Raw genomic sequence first — 21,509 nt, forward strand, 5'->3', positions numbered from 1 at the left:
CGTTCGAACGTTTAACCCAATTTAAAAAAGCGTTCGAATGTCAAAAAAGTTTAACGTTACAAACATCCGAACGTACTATTTACGTTCGAACTCTACTCACTTAACATTCGAATTAACGTCCGAACGTCATGATACAAACGTTCGGACATTATTTCATTTTCGTTGGATTCGAGATTCGAACGTAACGTTCGCACGTATAAACGTTCGAACGTTTACATTATACGTCCGAACTATAATCAACTAACGTTAGCTTTTCTCGTTCGGATGTCAGCTCCTCCTTTTTACGTTCGAACGTATAATTTTAAGTTCGAACGTTATATTCTATGACGGATTCTAACCGTCACAGAAAATCATACGTTCGAACGTTATTTCAAACGGCACATCTCCAACCGTCACTAAAAATATTTTTAGTGACGCTTGTACAGTAAACTGTCACCAAATGTAATCCGTGACGCACATTACGTGACAGTTGTTGTGACGGTCAGAAACCGTCACTAAATATATTTCGTGACGTTTTTTGCATTTCTTGTGACAGTTTCATCTGTCACTAAAACCTATTTTTGTTGTAGTGAAAGTATTGTACTTTTCTAACTTAGTGTATATAAATACAACAACAAAGACAAAATCAACTCCCATTGCCACTATTTGGCTGCAACTATTTTTTTTTATAGGTACTATTTGGTTGCAACGATTTCCATCGATCTTCAGTTTTGCAAGTGTTCAGAGTGCTGTCCAATACCATTTTCGATCTCCATCATTATTTCTGCAAAACAAAATAGAGAAAAATTTATGAGGGATGGATTAAACTTCCATCTTTGTTATGATTCGAACTTAGAATCTTTGTTATGATTTCATGTGAAATCACCCCAGAGGAAGGAAGATAAAAATCTGGGAAAAAATATATCTTTGTCAATCTTGGATAGCAAGAGAACCCCAAAGTTATTACTCATTTTTGTACTTGCTGTTTTATTTTCCAATTATTTCTTTAATTAAGGGAAGAAAAGAGAATAGTAAACAATAGAATACTAGAAATTCTCTTCTAGAACCTTTAAAACTCAAAGTGAAAGAACAATAATGTTTTCTGAGATAAGAACCAAAACACTCTACTACAAAATAAGTCCTGCACAAAAATGTACTCCTTAAAAACAAGACAAAATAGTATAAAGATCCTAAAACCTATCAAAATCTTGTCCATGGATACAAAAAGAATGTTGCTTGCTGCATTGGATAATAGAAATACAATAATCAGCATGAAAAATAACTAAAGGTCAAACAAAAGAGCACATACCGTTTTGATCTTAATCGCATGGAAAATGTCGGGGAAGTCTGTTTTTCGGCATGGCTAACACCAAGATTGCATGCAAAAGGTGAAGAACAAAAGGAGTGTGACAAAAGTTGGGACTAACAGAGACTGAAAATTTAACAATTGGACCTGCTTCAATGCTCCATATAGCATATCAAAGCAAGATGACATAAATCCTCTACTTCACACTCTTCTGCTTCTTGATAAGCCTTCTTCTTGTTAGAGAGAGAGAGAGAGAGAGAGAGAGAGAGAGAGAGAGAGAGAGAGAGAGAGAGAGAGAGAGAGAGAGAGTCTGATATAAAATAAGCACATCAAATTTAGAGGGAAGGAAACCTTAAGGGGCCACTTTCATTACCATCTTCTTCAATCGTAGCATCATTACCATCTAATAATAGGGACTGAACAATTAGTATTTGTAGAGCTTGGCACTATTTGATCTTTACTCTCCACAAGTTTCTGCTTCACAACTGGATTAACTTTTGGCAAATCGGTAGATTTACCAATTGGAACATTAGTGAGGTTCTTACACAGAATTGTCATGGCCATACATAATATTTTGCCAAACGACTTTTCATTATTTATACCAATCCAAATGACATCCTCCACAACGATAGATAAATCCATTTCTATACATACCCTTAAGATAAATCCATACTTTTGCTGCAATTGCTTCAAGGGTAGAGGAATATTCAAAGAACTCGCCCACAACACCAATGCACTAGCGAGTTTATATTTCACAAGTTCACATTATCCATGCACTAGCAAGTTTATATTAACCCATCATTACCCAAAGAGCATGCATTTCCCAGCCCCATATTGCTTACAAATTAATAGAAGAGTCTTTAAACCCTTAAATTGGCTCTTTAAACCACTAGATCATCTTGCATTTTCAGGCATTTATAAACCTTTCCCACTACCATATGGAAAATAATATCTCAGCTGGTGTCCTAAATTTATGCCAGTGAGTAGAAAATACACAATGGGGATTCTATGATAACATGACAGAGTAAAAGCACAAAAAAACAAATTAAACTCATTTCTTTTGTGAGCATTGTGATAAACAAGAAGGAAAGAATACCATATTATCTCAAAGAATATAAAAATAAAAAATAAAAATAAAAATAAAAACCAAAAGGATGAAACCCCCAAGATATCATTATTGAAGAGCGCCAAATTATGCAGCACTCAACTGAAGGATCAAACAGTAAAACACAAAATCAAAGAAAATCAACAACACACAACTCAAATCATTTAAAGAGGTTGTTATGCATAAATATACTAGAGAGACCAATAAGTCTCCAGAAAAATAATAGGAAGTTTTGATGAAAAACTACCCGCGTTTGGGAGCCAAGAAAATAAGGGAAAATGAGAACTTGAAAATGGAGATGGATTATCAAATATGATTTAAAATAAAGGAGTTAAATATGTTATAGGGAGAAATCGAGAAAGTGTCGTACCTGAAATTGTAGTTCAGAATTGGGGATCAGACAACGAAAATAAGAAATTTTGATAGAGGGAGATTATGGTATTGAAGTAAAGCAAAGGTGAAGAAATCGAGGGTAGAGAGTTAGAGAAAGAGAGTTAAGGGTGAGACAGGAGGACCATTCTCATCTCCATTTCTTTCTTCGTGTCCGTGAAAGTACTGGGAGAGGCTAGTTTGCTTGGAATGAGCTTGTGAGGAAGGGTGGGGCTGGGCAAACAGATGAGCTTCGGGGGTGGTGCTGAGTAGAGAGACAGCATCACCGGGTGGCTCTGGGCAGAGGAAGGTGTTGCAATGCTGGTGAGGGAGGAGGTATTTTCCAAGGCAAATTCGAATAGGGAAATTTCAAATGGAGAAAGAGAAAATGAACTGAGATCAAAAGGACATTTTGTTAAAAGAAAAAGGAAAAAAAAAAAGAAGAATTATCGGAAGAAGCCACATACTGAGAATGTGTGCACTGCTGCAGTGGCTTATAGATAGGTCCTCTTATATTAATAGAAATACACATTATAAGATTTAGGGATGTAATTGATCCGGTTCGATCATGTTTTGGATAAAATTTATGACCGAATCGATATGTACCAGTTTTGTATTTTTCAAAACCGATTACACACCAATTACCCTTCTAAACTAGTACTTCAGTTTTACTAATTTTAATGTACCATATTATATATTATATAATATATATATAATATTATATTATAGTATATAATACTATAGTGATAATATATTGTAGGATATTATAATATATATTATAATTGTATTATAGACTATAATAATATAATATAGTACATTATAATATGTAGTGATATAGTATTAGTTTAACTATTAATATGCACTAATAATATTAGTATAATTATTAATAGAATAAACAAAATGATATAATATTTTAAAATTTAATATGAAATTAATTAGTAATGTATCATATAATACAAAACTATTTTATATATAGTTATATATTGTATATACAATATAAAAAATTAAAATATATAAACTGGTCCGGTCTGTTCGGGTTTTAAATAAAAGAAAAATCAGAACCGGACCGAACCAAACTTAGGACCAGATCGATCCCACCTATTGGGTTTGGTCCGGTCCGGTTTACTAGTTTATCAGTTTTTTTTACACCCTACATCTAACATTAGGACCCACGTTTGAACGCACGGAACGCAAGGGGAGTTCTTTCGAGCTTCACCTTCTCTCCACTTCTACTCTGTTATAGTTGTTTTCTAGTATTAGGTTTTGTGTTTTATTTTAGTTATTGAATGAAAAATATTTATTTAATTTTCATAGCTCTTGTATTGAACATGGTTAGCTAAACTTTTATGCTGAGGTTAGAGGTGAAGTCAAATGGTTTAGATATTATTTTTGGATCAACATTGGAATTTATTTTGTGAGCTTGATTGATTGAAGGATTTTATTATTGGATATTTTGATTGTCTATATATTTATCTTAATTCATTGTAATTTTTTAATACAGTGAATGCTTGAAAAAGTCTATGTGATATTCAAATGAGGTTGTGAATATTTTAAACATCAATCATTCATGCTTAATCATAAGTGATTATTTTTCTTGACCTTAAATGCTAAATCCTCCAATTAAACGGAATCATTATTCTAGTTTAATTGAAGTAAATCGATTGGAAATAATATTCTAAATTATAATACAGATCCTCGAAGTCTTAGGCTTTCTCCATATCAATTTAGTTTATCATTTTAGTTTTATTCTGTTAATTTACAAATTGTCATCTTAGTAATTTTCTCTTCTATTCGATTGCACGTTCGTTTTAGTAACTTATTTTCATTGGTTGAGTTATTTTTTTTTTATCACATAAGCCAATCCCTATAGATTCAACCATGTTTTGTATTACAACACCTGTATACTTGGAGGTAAAACTGCACTAAATTTTTAGTTTTTAGTTTGATTCAAAGTTTAGGCGCAACTAGTTTTTGGTGCCGTTGCCGTAAATTGTAACGTGTGATAAGAATTTTTTTTTAAGGAAAAAAAAATAATAGTAATCTTTTGTTAACTTTCTGTTTTTTTTTTTTTTTTTGCAAGTAAGATTTTTGTTATTTTGATGGGAAAGGGATCGAGTGGCATTGCCTTCATATTGATACCATTTGATAATCTCATTCCATTTTTTTTATTTTCTTGCTTGTTTTTCATTTAGTTTTTAGAATATAAGACTTTAGGTGGTGCATGCATCAATTAATTTTGAGACTTGTCCATATCTTTTAGTCTTCTTGAATGTGCTTGAGCCTCTACGATGAATAAGCTTGTGGCAACGTGATCAAACTAGTAGATTGAGGAAAGAAGAAATTGTTTAAAAGAATTGGTTGATAGGTTGTCTGGTAATTCCAAAAATTCTCATTCTAATACCATGGCTAACAATCATGGTGTTCATGATGAACTCGAAAATGAGGAAGCTCAAAATAATCCACCAATGAGAACTTTGCGTGAGTATTTGCAGCCAACAATGACATGTACTCCATCTTGCATGATTTTTCCTACAAATATGGAGAATTTTGATTTAAAATTGAGAGTAATTCAATTACTTCCCAAGTTTCATGGCTTAAACTCAGAAAGTTCTTATTTGCATCTGAAAGAATTTGAAGAGGTTTGTGCAACTTTACAAAACCAAATTGTCAATGATGATGTTGTTAAATTAAAGTTGTTCCTATTTTCTTTGAAAGAAAAATCTAAAAATTGGCTAAATTCTTTGAGACCAAGATCTATTGGCACATGGCAGGAAATGCAAAGAGAATTTTTTAAAAAGTTTTTTCCTACTCACAGGACCAACACTCTTCGCAGAAACATTATGAATTTTTCTCAAAAAGAAAATAAAACATTTTTTCATTGTTGTGAGCATTTTAAAGAATTATTGCTAACTTGCCCACATCATGGCTATAAGAATTGGCACACCATTAGTTTTTTCTATAAAATTTTAACATCTCAAATATACCAGTTTGTAGAAATGATATGTGATGGTGAATTTTTAAATAAAGATCATGATGATGCTTAGAACTATTTTGACCAATTGATAGTAAATGCCCAATCTTGAGACAACACAGATCGTTCTGATCGGTCAAATAAGTTCAAGCTTAATGTCATGTCTCAAAAGGGTATGTATATCCTCAAAGGAAATGATAATGTGAATGCTAAAATAACAAGTTTGACAAGAAAAGTCAAGGTCATGAACTTAGAAAGGTAAATTCGGTTAAGGCCATTGAAAAAGAAGAAGAGAATTGCGGCATGTGTGAGATTAGTGGACACCTAATTCAGAATTGCCCAACAATCCCCGCTTTTAAAGAGGTGTTGCGTGAATAAGCAAATGCCATAAATTCTTCCAGAAGACCATTTTCTTCACCTTATTCGAAAACATATAATTCTGGATAGAGAGATCACCCCAACTTTAGTTAGAGGAACGAGTCCAATTCAAATCAAAATCCCTAAGGGCCTTCTTCTTCTACTCCTTATGTGCCTCCACATAAGAAAACCTTTAAGGAGACATTACAAACTTTTATGTAGGGGCAATCTAATATTAATACTCAGACAATGCAGGCCATTAATGAGATGAGAATTTTTATTAGCGACTTGAACTCCACACTGCACGCTCAAGAAAATGGTAAGTTTCCTGCTCAATTTCAGTCGAATCCCAAAGGGAAATTTGAGGTAAGAAATTCAAATTTTTCTGATTCAAAACTTGAACATGCCAAGTCCATCACTATTCTACACAATGGAAAAATAATTGATAAAAATGTTTTAATAAAAGTTGGTGAAACCAACAATTCTTTAAATTCCAAGAATGATGGTGAACTTGACAGAGTTGAGCTAGATATGCCTATAAAATCCCCATTACCTGCCCCTTTTTCCTAAAAGTTGCAACATTTTCATATATTGGTTCAAAATGCTGATATTCTTGATATTTTCTAACAAGTGAAAATTAACATTTCTTTGTTGGATGCGATTAAACAGATTCCATCTTAGGCTAAATTTTTGAAAGATTTGTGTACAGTGAAGATTACGATGAAAGTGCAAAAGAATGCTTTCATCATAGAAAAAGTAAACACCATCCTTATAATTTTCTTCCAAAATATAAAGATCCAGATTGTCTAACAATTTCTTGTGTCATTGGGAATGTTAAAATTGAGAAAGCCTTACTTGACCTTGGTGCTAGTCTTAACCTCCTACCTTACTCGGTATATGAGTAATTAGGTCTTGGTGAGATTAAACTCACCAAAGTAATACTCCAACTTACTGACCGTTTAATAAAAATACTAAGAGGGATAGTTGAGGATGTGTTAGTGAAAGTAGGCAAATTTTATTTCCCAGTAGATTTTACTGTTTTGGACAATGAACCTGTCTTTAATGTTTGCACTCAAATTCCTATAATTTTGAGTAGGCCATCCCTTGCAACCTCAAATGCTTTAATAAATTGTAGGAGTGGTGTGATGATAATTTCTTTTAGCAACATGACTTTGGAGTTGAATATTTTCAATATTTGTAAGCAACCTGGTAATGATGATGATGTGCATGAAGTAAATTTGATCTAAACTCCTGTTCAAACTAAATTTGATTTGTCAATTTTTTTTACTCTCTAAAGGCTTGTTTGGTTCATGGTAAAAATTTTGATAATGATTCTATGCTTGCATCTATGAATTTTTTGTTGGAATCAATTCCTATAATGGACACTGATAAATGAAGGAAATTTTTTGAGGAATTGCCACCTCGTGATGTCATGTTCCTCCCCTCAAGTGTGCAAACACCAAAACTCGATTGAAAACCTTTATCTGCTGATCTCAAATATGCTTTTTTAGGCCAAACAGAGACATTACCAATGGTCATTTCATCAAAACTAGATGAAATTTAAGAGAGAAAATTAATTGGTGTTCTCATTGAACACAAAGAGGCAATATGATGAACCATAGCTAATATCGAATGTATTAGTCATTTAATTTGTACTCACAGGATATCTCTAAAGGACAATACTAAACCCTATAGAGAGATGCAACATAGACTGAACCCCAACATGAAAGAGGTTGTTAGAGCAAAAGTGTTAAAACTTTTGGATGTAGGGATCATTTATGCTATTTTTGACAGCAAATAGGTTAGTCCTACGTAGGTGGTACCTAAGAAATCTAGTGTGACTATAGTTAAGAATGCTGATAATAAATTGATCCCAACTAGAGTCCCTACTGGTTGGCGTATTTGCATTGACTATAGAAAACTAAATTCTGTCACTAAGAAGGATCATTTTCCCTTACCATTCATGGATCAAATCCTTGAATGTGTAGCGGGTCATAAATTTTATTACTTCCTAGATAGTTATTCTAGATATAACCAAATTGAGATTGCTCTTGAGGATCAAGAAAAGACTACTTTTACATGTCCATTTAGTACCTTTGCATATCAAAGGATGCCATTCAGACTTTGTAATGCTCTTGCTACATTTCAAAGATGCATGATGAGCATATTTAGTGACATGATAGAATTTTTCGTTGAAATATTCATGGATGACTTTTCTATTTTTGGTGATTCATTTGATAAATGTTTGACTCATTTGGAAAAAGTGCTGATTAGATACAAAGAAAATAATTTGACTTTAAACTAGGAAAAGTGTCATTTTATGGTCACTCAAGGGATTGTCCTTGGTTACATTGTCTCTTCTCAAGGTATTGAAGTGGACAAGGCCAAAATTGAATTAATTTATAATTTGCCTATCCCGAAGAATATTAAGGATATCAGATCTTTTCTAAATCATGCAAGTTTCTATAGGAGGTTCATTAAAGACTTCAATACAATTTCTAGACGTTTGCGCAATTTATTATCAAATGAAAATTATTTTATGTGGACTGAGGATTGTGAGTTACCTTTTACAAAACTAAAAGGTATATTAATATCAGCCCCAATTATACAATCACCTTATTGGAATTTACCATTTGAGATTATATGTGATGCTAGTGATTATGCTGTTGAAGTTATGTTGGGCCAACATAAGGATAAAAAGTCGTGTGTTATTTATTATGCAAGTAGAACTTTAAATAGTGCTCAAATGAATTATTCAACAACTTAAAAAGAGCTACTTGTAGTAATTTTTACACTTGAAAATTTTCGCTCTTATTTGATTAGGTCTCAAATTGTCATTTTTGCTGGTCATGATGCTTTGAAATATCTTTTAGCGGAAAAAGATGTAAAGTCCAGGTTACTTAGATGGATCCTTTTGTTGCAATAATTAGATTTGATAATTAAAAATAAAAAATGAGTTGAGAATGTTGTTGCTGATAATCTATCTAGACTTGTTCTTTCAGATTCCATAGTGATAGTTCCTATTAGAGACACATTCTCAAATGAGCAACTTTTTGGTATATCTCAATTGCATTGGTATACTAACATTGCTAATTTTCTTACTACATATGAAATTCCTCACATTTGGACTCAACAAGACAAGAGGAAAATATTTTGTAAAGGTAAAAAATTCTTTGGGATGATCTATATTTGTTTAAATATTGTTCAGATCAGATAATTAGGAGATGTGTTTCTGATAGTGAATTTCAAAGTGTGATGTCTTTTTGTCACTCTGGGCATGTGGTGGGCCATTTTTCTGGCAAGAAAATAACTTTTAAAATTTTGCAATGTGGTTTTTATTAGCCTACCATTTTCAAGGGTACTTATGAATTTTGTAAAACTTATGAATGTTGTAAACATTAGAAGAGATTACCCACCAAAATATGATGCCATTAAATCCAATTTTGGTTGTTGAAATATTTGATTGTTGGTGCATCAATTTTATAGGACCCTTCCCAGTTTCTTTTGGCAATCTCTACATCTTAGTAGTTGCTCATTATGTGTCTAAATGGATCGAGGTCGTTCCATGCAAGAAAAATGATCACAAAGTTGTGCTGAAATTTTTGAAAGAAAATATTTTATCAAGGTTTAGAACACCTCGAGCCATTATCAATGATGAGAGTAAACATTTTTGCAATAAGCCTTTCAAGACTTTAATGTGAAAGTATGGTATTACTCATAAGTGGCCAAGTGGCCAAGTTGAGGCATCCAATTGGGAGATCAAAATTGTTTTTGAAAAGACGGTTAACCCGAGCCATAAAAATTGGTCTTTATGACTAACCAACACACTTTGGGCACACCATACTTCTTTTAAAATCCTGATTGGTATGTCTCTATATAGACTCATTTTTTAAAAGGCATGTCACTTGCCTGTGGAATTGGAAAACAAAGCTTATTGGATAATTAAGCAATTTAATTTTGATGTGGATATAGCTTGCTCTATTTGTAAGTTTCAGTTTAATGAGTTAGAGGAACTCAGGAATAAAGCTTACGAAAACTCTCGTGTTTCTAAGGAGAGAATGAAATTTTTTATGATAAAAATATTTTTCGAAAGTCTTTTGAGCCTTCGCAAAAATTTTTGTTGTATAATTTAAGACTCCATTTGTTTCCTGGTAAATTTCGATCCTGATGGATCGGTTCATTTATTGTAAAAACCGTTTATCCTTTTGGGGCCATTGAGATACAAAACCCAAAGAATGGTAATATTTTTAAAGTTAATGGATAAAGTTTGAAACCATTTTTGGGTGATTTTACTCTAGAGGTTGAATCCACTACTCTAGAGGATCCTGCTTATTAGAATTAATTTTTTATTTCTCATTGTATATACCATATTTGTTTGTTTTGTTTTTCTTTTTTGGTTCTTTTGTGTCTTCTAAGTTTGACAGAAATCTATTCATTGTGTGCCCTCAAGTATCTCATGTGACTTCTTTCCTCTCTGTTTAATCATTTTCATTTTAATATAAGTTCTGCAGTGTTTATCTTATTTCAATTCATGCCTGTATAGCCTACGTCATCGAACATTCATTTGTTGAATATTGAGTACAATGTTACATGTAGTTGGGGGGTGGTTTTCTATTGAAAATGTGTTAGTTTAAATATATATATATATATAAAATAACAAAAAAAATTATTGTGATGTGCATTGAAACACAAATGATTAACACACACTCCTGGCATTTTTGTGAAATTTGAGTACCTTGATAGAGTAGTTGAACGGAATTATTTTGTGAAGATTTATCTTCAACTCTAAGTATAGAGCATAACTTATGATGCATCATATTTTATTGAAAGGTGATATGAAACTCTGGGATGCGATATTTATAGAGATGAGCTTTAGTATGATTTATATAGAAGGAATGACAAGTTTTGAAAGAATATTTTGTACATATTTACACTTATAGTATTCCTTATTAATGTTCATTAATTTAAAATAGTAGAAGTAAACTGTAGGACTACCTAACCTTATCAATTAAAAAAAAAAAAAAAAGAGAGAGAAGAAGAAGAACGAAAACAAGAAAATCAAACGAAAAAAAAAAAAGATGAAGATGAAAGCGAGTTAGCTTTCATAAATAAAGGGTTAGAAATAGTTACCCAAAACTTTTGGGGGTTGAGTGTTCAATCTTTAAATAGAGTTGACGTAAAAACTGCTAGTCCCTTAGGTTTTGAAGTAGTTAGAATCAATAATGATTAATCTTAAAGTAGAAAAATCTTATGATAAAACATGCTTATTAATTAGAAACACACATCGGTTTAGTCACACATATATAAGTTCTAAGACATTTGCCCCAATTCTATGTAAATAATTGTTGAGACTTTCCTTATGGATACAACTTCTAGTGCTGAATAGTCACGAATAGACTTTTGTGAGAATTCAGAATTATGTTTGATTATTTGTATTTGGATTTCGAGCTTTATGCAATATTCTGTCAATTAATTTTCATTATTTTGCTCAAGGATTAACAAAACGCTAGTTTGGATTGGTGATTGAGATGAAATATTGTATATCTCATACATTTAGAACCAATACTTTTTAATTATTTCGTAACATTATTATTGGTTTTAGATAAAAAAAAATAGTTAATAGGCATAAATCCGAGTTGTGGTTTAAATTGATTAGTATCATGATTTATGTTTATTTTTATAACCTATGATTTAATTGGACAATAACTCCTCCCATGCACAATACATTGTTTTACTTTTCTTATTTTATTATTTATTTTTAGTTTATATTTCATTCTCAATTTCTCAGTGTTAATCACTCAAGCAAATGAAATATCATACATGAGCCAAAGTCTGTTGACTTAGCTTTTGGAATGGGAGGCATGCAGATGGCTTTTTGGGAAATGAGGATAGACTTACACTAAGGGGAGAAAAACACCAAAACGCTGGATGAAAAGAAGGGGCACACAAAGGAGCTGTTTTCAGCAGAGAGAAAAGGAAGGAGTGATTTATGGAGAGGACCATCAGTTTTTGGGTTTGGATGAGAAGGGAAAAAATGCAAGGGAGCTTTCGGGTAGAGCAGAGGATAGACTGAGAGAGATGGCGTCTTGGGCATTATTTAAAAAAAAAAAAAAATTGGTTCACATGAGGGACTTGCTTCTAGAGTGGACTAACTTACTTTTGTAAGGAGAGCTACAGACTAGAGGGCAGGGCAGTGTTAAAACGGAAAAATAGAAAAAAAAAAAAGGAAAGAGAGGGACTTTCGGCAAAAAGAGGGAACTGCAAGTTTCTTTATTTTATTTAGGGGCTTCATTACACGGAACAGAGGGGGAGAGAGTTGGGAGGCTCGGTTTTCCTGTACGCCAGCTGGGTGGAGTTTTAACTAGTCGGTTCGGTGACTTGAAGGAGGGTAGAACATAAACAAAAGAAAATGGGAAAGAAATAAAAAGACTAACACTTACGTAAAGAAGAAAAAGGCTTACGGAAGGGACTTAAGGGGAGTGAAAACAGAGGGGGAGAGAAAGAGGTGAAGGCTGAAAGTTTGTTTTGGTGTGAGAAAATTTTCATTTTTTGTTTTGACGCTTACGGAGAGTGTAGAAAAGATGGTTTCACACTACGCACATAAAACCTAAAAGGCAAAAAAGGAAAGTTTCCTCTGCTTTTGATTAAAAGAATTCCGTGTATTACAAAGCTGACCTATGTCCTATTTATACAGAAAACTAATTACAGCACGTGTTATAATTAAAATGAAAACTTGCTAACTAACTCTAACTAACTCATATGTACATATCTCAACACTCCCCCTCAAGATGGAGTATGTATATTTATTACTCCCATCTTGGAAAGGAAAAATGTAAACTGAGGGAAGGCCAAAGCCTTTGTAAAAAAATCTGCCAGCTGATGCTTTGAATTCACATGAAGAGTATGCAGTATTCCAGCTTGAATTTTTTCTCTAACCAAATGGCAATCAATTTCAATGTGTTTCGTTCTCTCATGAAACACTGGGTTGGCTGCTATATGTAGAGCAGCTTTGCTGTCACAGTAAAGTAATGCTGGTGAGTTGTGATTAATCCCAAAGTCTTTAAGCAAGGCAATTAACCAAATTAATTCACATGTTGTGGAACCGAGAGCCCTGTATTCAGCCTCTGCTGATGATCTTGACACAGTGTTTTGTTTCTTGGATTTCCAAGAAATAAGAGATTCACCCAAGAAAACACAAAAGCCTGTAATTGACTTTCTTGTTTCAGGACATGTTGCCCAGTCTGAATCCGTGAATGCCTTCAATTGTAAAGATGAAGATGCATGCAAAAATATACCCTGCCCTGGAGTTCCTTTTATATATCTCAAAACCTGATATGCAGCATCAAGATGAACTTGTGCTGGTTTATTCATAAACTGAGCCAAAATGTGAACAGAGAATACCAAGTCTGGTCTTGTAATAGTCAAGTAGAGTAACCTTCCTATTAACCTTCGATAGACAGTGGGATCTTCTAATGAACCACTATCTGTATTGATGAGGCGCAGGTTAGGATCCATAGGTATTTTGGCTGGTTTGCAGCCAATAAAACCTGAATCTGTTAACACTTCAAGAGCATAGTGTCTTTGGCAAACAGAAATGCCTTTAGATGTTCGAGCTACTTCCAATCCTAGGAAGTATTTTAATTCTCCAAGATCTTTAATCTTGAACTCAGCATGAAGAATATTTTTGATGTCTTGCACAGCTTGAATATCATTGCTTGCTACTATGACATCATCCACATAGACAAGCAAGGCAATGAATGAACTTGTAGTGACTTTAGTAAACAGAGAATAGTCACACTTAGATTGTGAAAAACCATGGTTTAAAAGACAGTTTGATAACTTGTGAAACCATTGGCGAGAAGCCTGTTTGAGTCCATACAAGGATTTAGTCAACTTGCATACTCGTGTCTCCCCCTCACTTCCATAACCTTGAGGAAGTGTCATGTAAACCTCTTCATTTAAATCACCATGAAGAAAAGCATTATTTACATCTAACTGATGTAAATACCATCCTTTAGCAGCAGCAATGGCAAGCAAACACCTAACACTGGTGAGCTTGGCAACAGGAGAAAATGTATCAAGAAAGTCCAATCCTTCTTGTTGAGTGTACCCCTTAGCTACAAGCCTAGCTTTGTATCTCTCAATGGTACCATCTGACTTATATTTAATCTTATACACCCATTTGCAACCAATTGGATGTTTATCAGGAGGTAAACTAGTAAGAACCCAAGTATGATTTTCTTCAAGAGCAGTTAACTCAACTGACATGGCATCACGCCAATGTGAAAATTTGACAGCTTGATAATATGATTTGGGTTCAAAATTGGAAGACAAAGAAACTGTGTAGGCTTTGTATGCAGGAGACAATTTAGAATAAGAAAGATAAGTAGACAAAGGGTAGTGAGAACTAACCTTTGAGGATGCTGCAGCAAGTGAACTATGATCTGAGGGAGAACAAGTAAGATGACAATGATATTGCTGTAGATAGTTTGGTGGATGTCTCTGTCTAGTGGATCTTCTAAGAGAAGAAACATTTGTAGAATCAATATTTTGAGTAGGATTTTGAGGTGGCTGTATAGTGGTTGAAAAGAATGTGGAATCTATTGTAGGATCAAAAACTGGAACTGGAAGAACAAAAGACTCCATAGGTATAACAGTTTGTTGTGAGGAAGAATGAACAAGATTTTTCTTGTAGGGAAATATGTGTTCATGGAAAATAACATCCCTAGATAGAAAAACTGTATGAGATTGTAAATCATAGAGTTTATATCCTTTTACACCATAGGGATAACCAAGAAACAAACACTTTCTTGCTCTAGAGTCAAATTTATTTCTATGGGAAGAAAGAGTACTAGCAAAACAAAGGCATCCAAATACCTTGAAATGAGAATATGAAGGCTTTGTAGAGAAAAGCAATTCATAAGGAGACTTATTTGAGAGAAGTGGAGTAGGTAATCTATTGATGATATAAGCAGCTGTTAAGACACAATCACCCCAAAAACATAAAGGAAGATGTGCTTGAAATCTGAGAGCTCTAGCCACTTCTAACAAATGTCTATGCTTACGTTCCACAATTCCATTTTGTTGAGGAGTGGCATTACAACTCCTTTGATGAATGATTCCCTTAGAAGCATAATAATTGGTCATATTGAATTCTAGACCATTATCACTTCTAATGGTTTTAACTTTATGATTGAATTGTGTTTCAGCAAGAGCAAAGAATGAAAGTAACTTAGGTCTAGTTTCAGATTTAGTTTTCATCATATAGACCCAAGTTGCTCGTGAGAAATCATCCACAATTGTAAGAAAGTACTGAAAACCTTCTAAAGTGGAAGTAGAAAAAGGACCCCATATATCAGTATGGATGAGATCAAATGGTTCTGTAGTGACAGAATTGCTCAGAGGAAAAGATAAACGAGCCTGTTTGGAATAATGGCATATATCACAGATGTTTGTACAAGGAGAATTGATAAGAGAATCTTGTTTATGTAACAAACATTGTCTAGAATTGGATGGATGTCCTAAACGATAATGCCATATGTCTAAAGTTTGAGGACTTGAAACAAGAGGTGCAGGAATACTGGAAGCAGAAAATGCATTATTGGAATTAGAAAATACACTAGAAACAGAATCATCAATTACATCAGGGGTTGATGTCTTATATGGCAGCAAGTAATAAAGTCCATCTCGTTGTTCACCCAGACCAATCGTCCTCCATGCACACAGGTCCTGAATGATACATGATTTGTTCAAGAAAAACACAGCACAGTTAGTAGAATGAACAAGTTTACTAACTGACAAAAGATTGAAGGAGAAAGATGGAACACATAGAACATTAGTCAATATTAAGGTATCAGAAATTTTGACTATGCCTATGTGTGTGACACTGACTTTGTGACCATTTGGAAGAGTCACAAAGGTAGATTGAACAGAGGAGTATGAATTTAAGAAAGAAACAGAACTGACCATGTGGTCAGTTGCACCAGTATCAATGATCCAAGGTGCATTAGAAGGATGATTTTCAACTTTATGGATGAAGGATGAAAAATGCTGAAAACTAAGAGCAGTAAAAACACTATGTGAGGGAAATGGTAATATACCTGACTGATGAAGGAATGTCTGAGGATTGTGATGAGTACCTACGGGTGAAACCACTGGAGGTTTGGTTGAAGATTTGTGTAAATCAAGCATAGAAAGCAGTTGTTGACACTGCTCTTGAGTAAAAGGTAATGAAGATCCTTCAAAAGTGTGTGCCTCCTGTGAAACATTATCAGAAGGGTTACCATTGACAGAATTAATCCGAGATTTGGTGAATTTGTATCCAGGAGGATACCCGTGGAGTTTATAGCATTTCTCCTTGGTATGGCCCACTATTCCACAGTGGCTGCACATTGGTTTAGGTTTCGAAGAAAATTTATTCCTTGGAGTGAATTTCTGAGGATGTTGTTGCTGAGTAGTGGAAACCAAAGCAGCAGAATCATTATTCACAAATTTAACAATGGAATGAATACCACGCTGTCTTTCTTCTTGCAAGATCAGAGAGAACACTCTGTTGATATCAGGAAATGGATCTATCAACAAAATTTGTGATCTAACACTTGCAAAAGTGTCATTAAGTCCCATCAGAAAACGCATTGCATATTCTCGTTGCCGGTGGTCAAGAACAGCTTTTAAAACTTCACAATTACAATTTCTTGAAGAGATACAAGAAGGTAAAGACATGTAATTCATCAATTCATCCCAAAGAGTCTTCAATCGAGTAAAATATGCACTTACAGACAGATCATCTTGCATCAGATCTCCAATTTCCTTCTGGAGCTGAAAAATCCTAGGCGCATTAGTTTGCAAATAGCGTTGCTGTAAATCACACCAAAGTTCTCGTGCTGTGTTGATGTAGATACAATTGGCTGCGATCTCTTTTGATACAGAATTGAGTAACCACGAGAAAACCATGTCATTACAACGTAACCAAGCAGTATGCGCTGGATCAGAAACATTAGATGGCAAGGTAATACTTCCATCAATGAAACCAAGCTTGTGCTTAGATCGTAAAGCAATTCGCATGGATCGAGACCAAGCATGGTAATTATCTCCAGTTAATGGCTGCGTAACCAGCACAATGCCAGGATTATCGGCATTGTTGAGATGATAAGGACTGGATGAATTATCCGTAAGATTGATAGGAGATTCAGAGGAAGAAGACTCCATTTAATGCAGAATTGTAATTTTCTCTTTCACTGATACCATGTAGAAAAGATGGTTTCACACTACGCACATAAAACCTAAAAGGCAAAAAAGGAAAGTTTCCTCTGCTTTTGATTAAAAGAATTCCGTGTATTACAAAGCTGACCTATGTCCTATTTATACAGAAAACTAATTACAGCACGTGTTATAATTAAAATGAAAACTTGCTAACTAACTCTAACTAACTCATATGTACATATCTCAACAGAGAGTGAGGGAAGGATAGAGGCTGGAGGAAGGAAATTATTGGAGAAGGAGGTACAGCTGAGACCGAATGGAATGGAGCTCTGTTTTAGAGGGAGAGAACAAGGGATCACGTAGGAGCTGTTCTGAGAGAGATTTCCTGGAGCACTTTTTCTGGTGAAGCTTTGGACTGCAGCTGAGGAAATGAATGCGGTAGTAGAAGAAGCTTCGGACTGGAGTTTCTCAGCAACACTGAAAATACGGAGAGAAAGAAAAGCTAGGGACTTTTGGCAGAATTTTATATCTCTGGCTCGAGACTTTCGACAGTTGGGCCTGAGCTACTTGCTAGACACAACATGCAACGGAAGGCCAGATTTCTTTTTTTACGTTCATCGTGAGAGCTGGAGCTTGGAAGTAAACGGGGCTGCACTAAAAGGTTCATAAAAACATGAGTTTTGATTGGCATCAGCCACTATAGTGGTGTGCAATTTTATACACCCTACGTGGCAATCTTTTTTTTTTTTAATTATTTGAAACACACCATTTTCGGTAGGAAGTTTTGATATTATTCCCATTCAAATTTCTGCCCCCCGCGTTGAATTCCAGCCCATTCAAATTTCTGCCCCCTGCGTTGAATTCCAGCCCACGTCGAATCTACTCCCCGCTCGCGTCAAACCTCCTCTGCCCACAGTCGCCGGTGACAACTCCGTCTCTCTTTCAAGCGACACCGAGCCCGTCTTCACAGCCCATCTGCACATCCCCATCAAAGGGTGAGTGGTTTCTTGCCCTAGGGTCCCTCCCTATCTGTTAAGAGCTTAGATTGGGAAGAAAATCAATTGTATTCTTTTTTGTTTATTCATTCTCTTTCTCAAAGTAAGTAATCAGGAAATAATGTTATTTTTCAATGTTTACCCATTTTTCTTTATGTCGATCTTAGTCCTTTGGGCTAAATCAGTTGCAGCTAAGTTGTGGAGATAGAAAGATTGTGCATCAGAAGGAAAAACTTTACAAAAATCTGTCAGCCCTCGCTCCTCAGTCATTTTTCAGTTGTTTCTCCATCCCTCTCGTACACAGCCCCTCTCTCTCCGGTATTTTCTCTTTCGAAATTCTCTCTCCAGCATTAATCTTTGTTTTCTTGGAATATTATTTCTGCTCTGAATTTAGAAAATTTATCTCCCTCACCGTTGCACATAGTCTTGCCATGAATCGATGATTTGGATTTGGAAATGATTTTTTTTTAATGTATTTATATTTGTTTTATCGTTCATGATTTTTGTCGTTCATGTTTTATCGTTCAGAAAAATCTTATTTTGGTTTAATTATTTCTGCACAAAGTATGGCTTTATTCTTGTGATCCTTCCTAATCACACTTAATGGTTGTGATGGAGTTCTACACAACTCTATAACTTCAATAATCAAATGGGTTGCCTCTCATAATAAGTGCTTTCTCATTTGAATTTACTTGCAGCCAAGAAGGTATCCCTGATAGATGTTGGCGTTGTGGGTGGATTGAGTGATGGATTAGGTGAAAGAGAGAAAGGACCCCTGACTTCATGTTACACGGGAAGAGCAATGGGTGCAAGCTCTAGATTTATCATTCCGTCCACAGTTAACTACAAAAACGCTTCCAAAGGGTCTACATTGTCTTCCATTGAGCCTTACGACAGAGTATTACACCTTTTATTTTTTAATATTGAGCTAGAAGAGGGTGGGGGCCCTAACAGATAATGTATTTAGCTTTGGTACTTCAATTATACTAGCGTGTTTGTAAATGATTTGAAGCTACATTTTTGGTTGTCATTAGAGTGCATGTCATCTTCTCGTTGTATATGAGATTCTATTAGGTTTGCAGTTCTTATGCACAAAGGCAACGCACTGTTTGAAAAAGAGAGCATCAAATTCAAGTGGGAGAAGAGTGATGTTCTCTTCTTTGATAACATGGCTTTGCTTCATGGAAGAATGCCTTCTCTTCCTCCCAAAAGAGTCTTGGTTACCACATGCAAGTAGGTTCAAGTGACTTTGAGACCCTATCAAATTATCAATAATGGCTATTGCTTCGTTACAACCGCTAATTTTAGTTTTCAAGATTAGACAACTCATTATCCGATCTTTGTTCTAATGCTATCTTCATGTTTGTTGAGTGTAAGCCCTCAAAACAATATCAAAATAATAATACTTGATAGTCTCTGGTTTTATCTTTTATCTTCTACCACCGAATGTTTCCAGCATATAATGTGAGCTTTCGGTCTCAAATTATCTTTCGGAAGCTTGGAGTTTTGTTTATGATAAAACTTAAAGAAAGTCATATAAGATCGAAATAAAATTGTACTAATTTTACAAATCATACATAAACAGGCACTAATTTACAATAATAATAATAACAATAAAGCAATTGTTAAACGGTGCTTTTGTTAACTCCAAATAAAATTTCTGTTAAATGAGGGAAACAGATTTAGACAAAATTTAAAATCAAAATGCACTTCCTACTCTTTATTTTCAGGACAGTCAAATGTGAGAGAACACAACAATAACAAGCACACCCCTCAAGTACTGGTTTGTTGTCGTGAGCAGATTGGCTTTACATTTACCACCCAACATGACTATACCCCCTTCCATGGTAACCACCATGCCCATGTCCACGACCTCCTCGACCACCCTGATACCTTGCAAAGTCACCAAAAGTCTGCACACAAATAGGCAAAAATATTGGACATAATTCTCAACACATGGGAGTGACAAATCAAAACAAACGTTACCTCTGTGTCTATCTTCATTTGCTCAGAGAATTTTGTGACCAATTGAATTGCAGGAGAGGGAATCAAAGAAATCATCCTTATTATAGACAGGCTGCTGACATAAAATAACTTTTTATTATAAATGAAGTAAAAAAATACATAGAAAGAGCATTCCCCACTCCCCCTCCCACCCCCACCACCCCCCCCCCCCCAAAAAAAATAGAACTTGATCTAGCCATAATGATACACAGAACAACAAATATCACCTTGACCCGAAATTTTGGTAATTGATCATCGTCTTCTTGAGTATCATCTTCATCGCCAAATTTTTCGTCTCCTTCCTTGTCCATTGAATGAGATTTACTACTCTTGCCAAGATGACCCCACACTTTATCCTTCTTAAATTTCTCGTTCATTACTATGAAATCAAAATCTTCAAAGAATTTTTTTCCTTGACGTGAACTCTGCACAGCATGTGTTCAAAATTTCATGCCAGAACCACATTCAATGAGAGAAACTAATCAATTACAAATCATGATGACATTACATAGATCAAGATTTACTTTGGGGGGGAGGGTGGCAGGGGTATGTCATCAGCAGTACCTTGACATTGTGTAAATCTCTTATTAGATTTGAAATTTCATAAACACAAAATACAGCACTCACTTCTAAAAAATACCTTAATTTGATCTAGAGACTTGAAAGGTGAAACTCATTGAATAAAACTTCTTGATTACCGATAAAAAAGAAGAAGGTGAAACTCCCACATAACTACGTTGATACTTAGTCTTTAATGAAGTTCTCAGATTAAAGCTTGATACACATCCAGTAACCCAACTTAATTTTTTTTAATATGAAGTAACACAACTTAATTTCAAAACATAAGTGTAAACAACAAATTACCCTCATTCCTCTTCCTCTATCACGTCCCCGGTAACCATGAAGATATTGAAAGGGAGTTCCATTTGGCTGGGATGAGAGAGAGAGAGTCAGAATCATCACGACATATGGATATATAGACAACATGATCGGGTAGTATAGAAAGGCACCAAGTTCAATTTAATTCAAAGGAGAAAAAAAGATGAACGAAATTGCTCTAGCAGGAGCATCACTTCATTAATATCCTACAAATCAACCTTTGGAATAATTAGAAGTAAATTCCACATAAGGATAAAATAGTAGAGTAAACAACCAAACCTATGCAGATCTCTTCAGTAGAGGGAGGATCGTCGATGGGTCAACTAGGGCAAGGGATGCAGG

This window comes from Carya illinoinensis, chromosome 1 (genome assembly GCF_018687715.1).
Source record: "Carya illinoinensis cultivar Pawnee chromosome 1, C.illinoinensisPawnee_v1, whole genome shotgun sequence".
NCBI classification, from domain to species: Eukaryota; Viridiplantae; Streptophyta; class Magnoliopsida; order Fagales; family Juglandaceae; genus Carya; species Carya illinoinensis.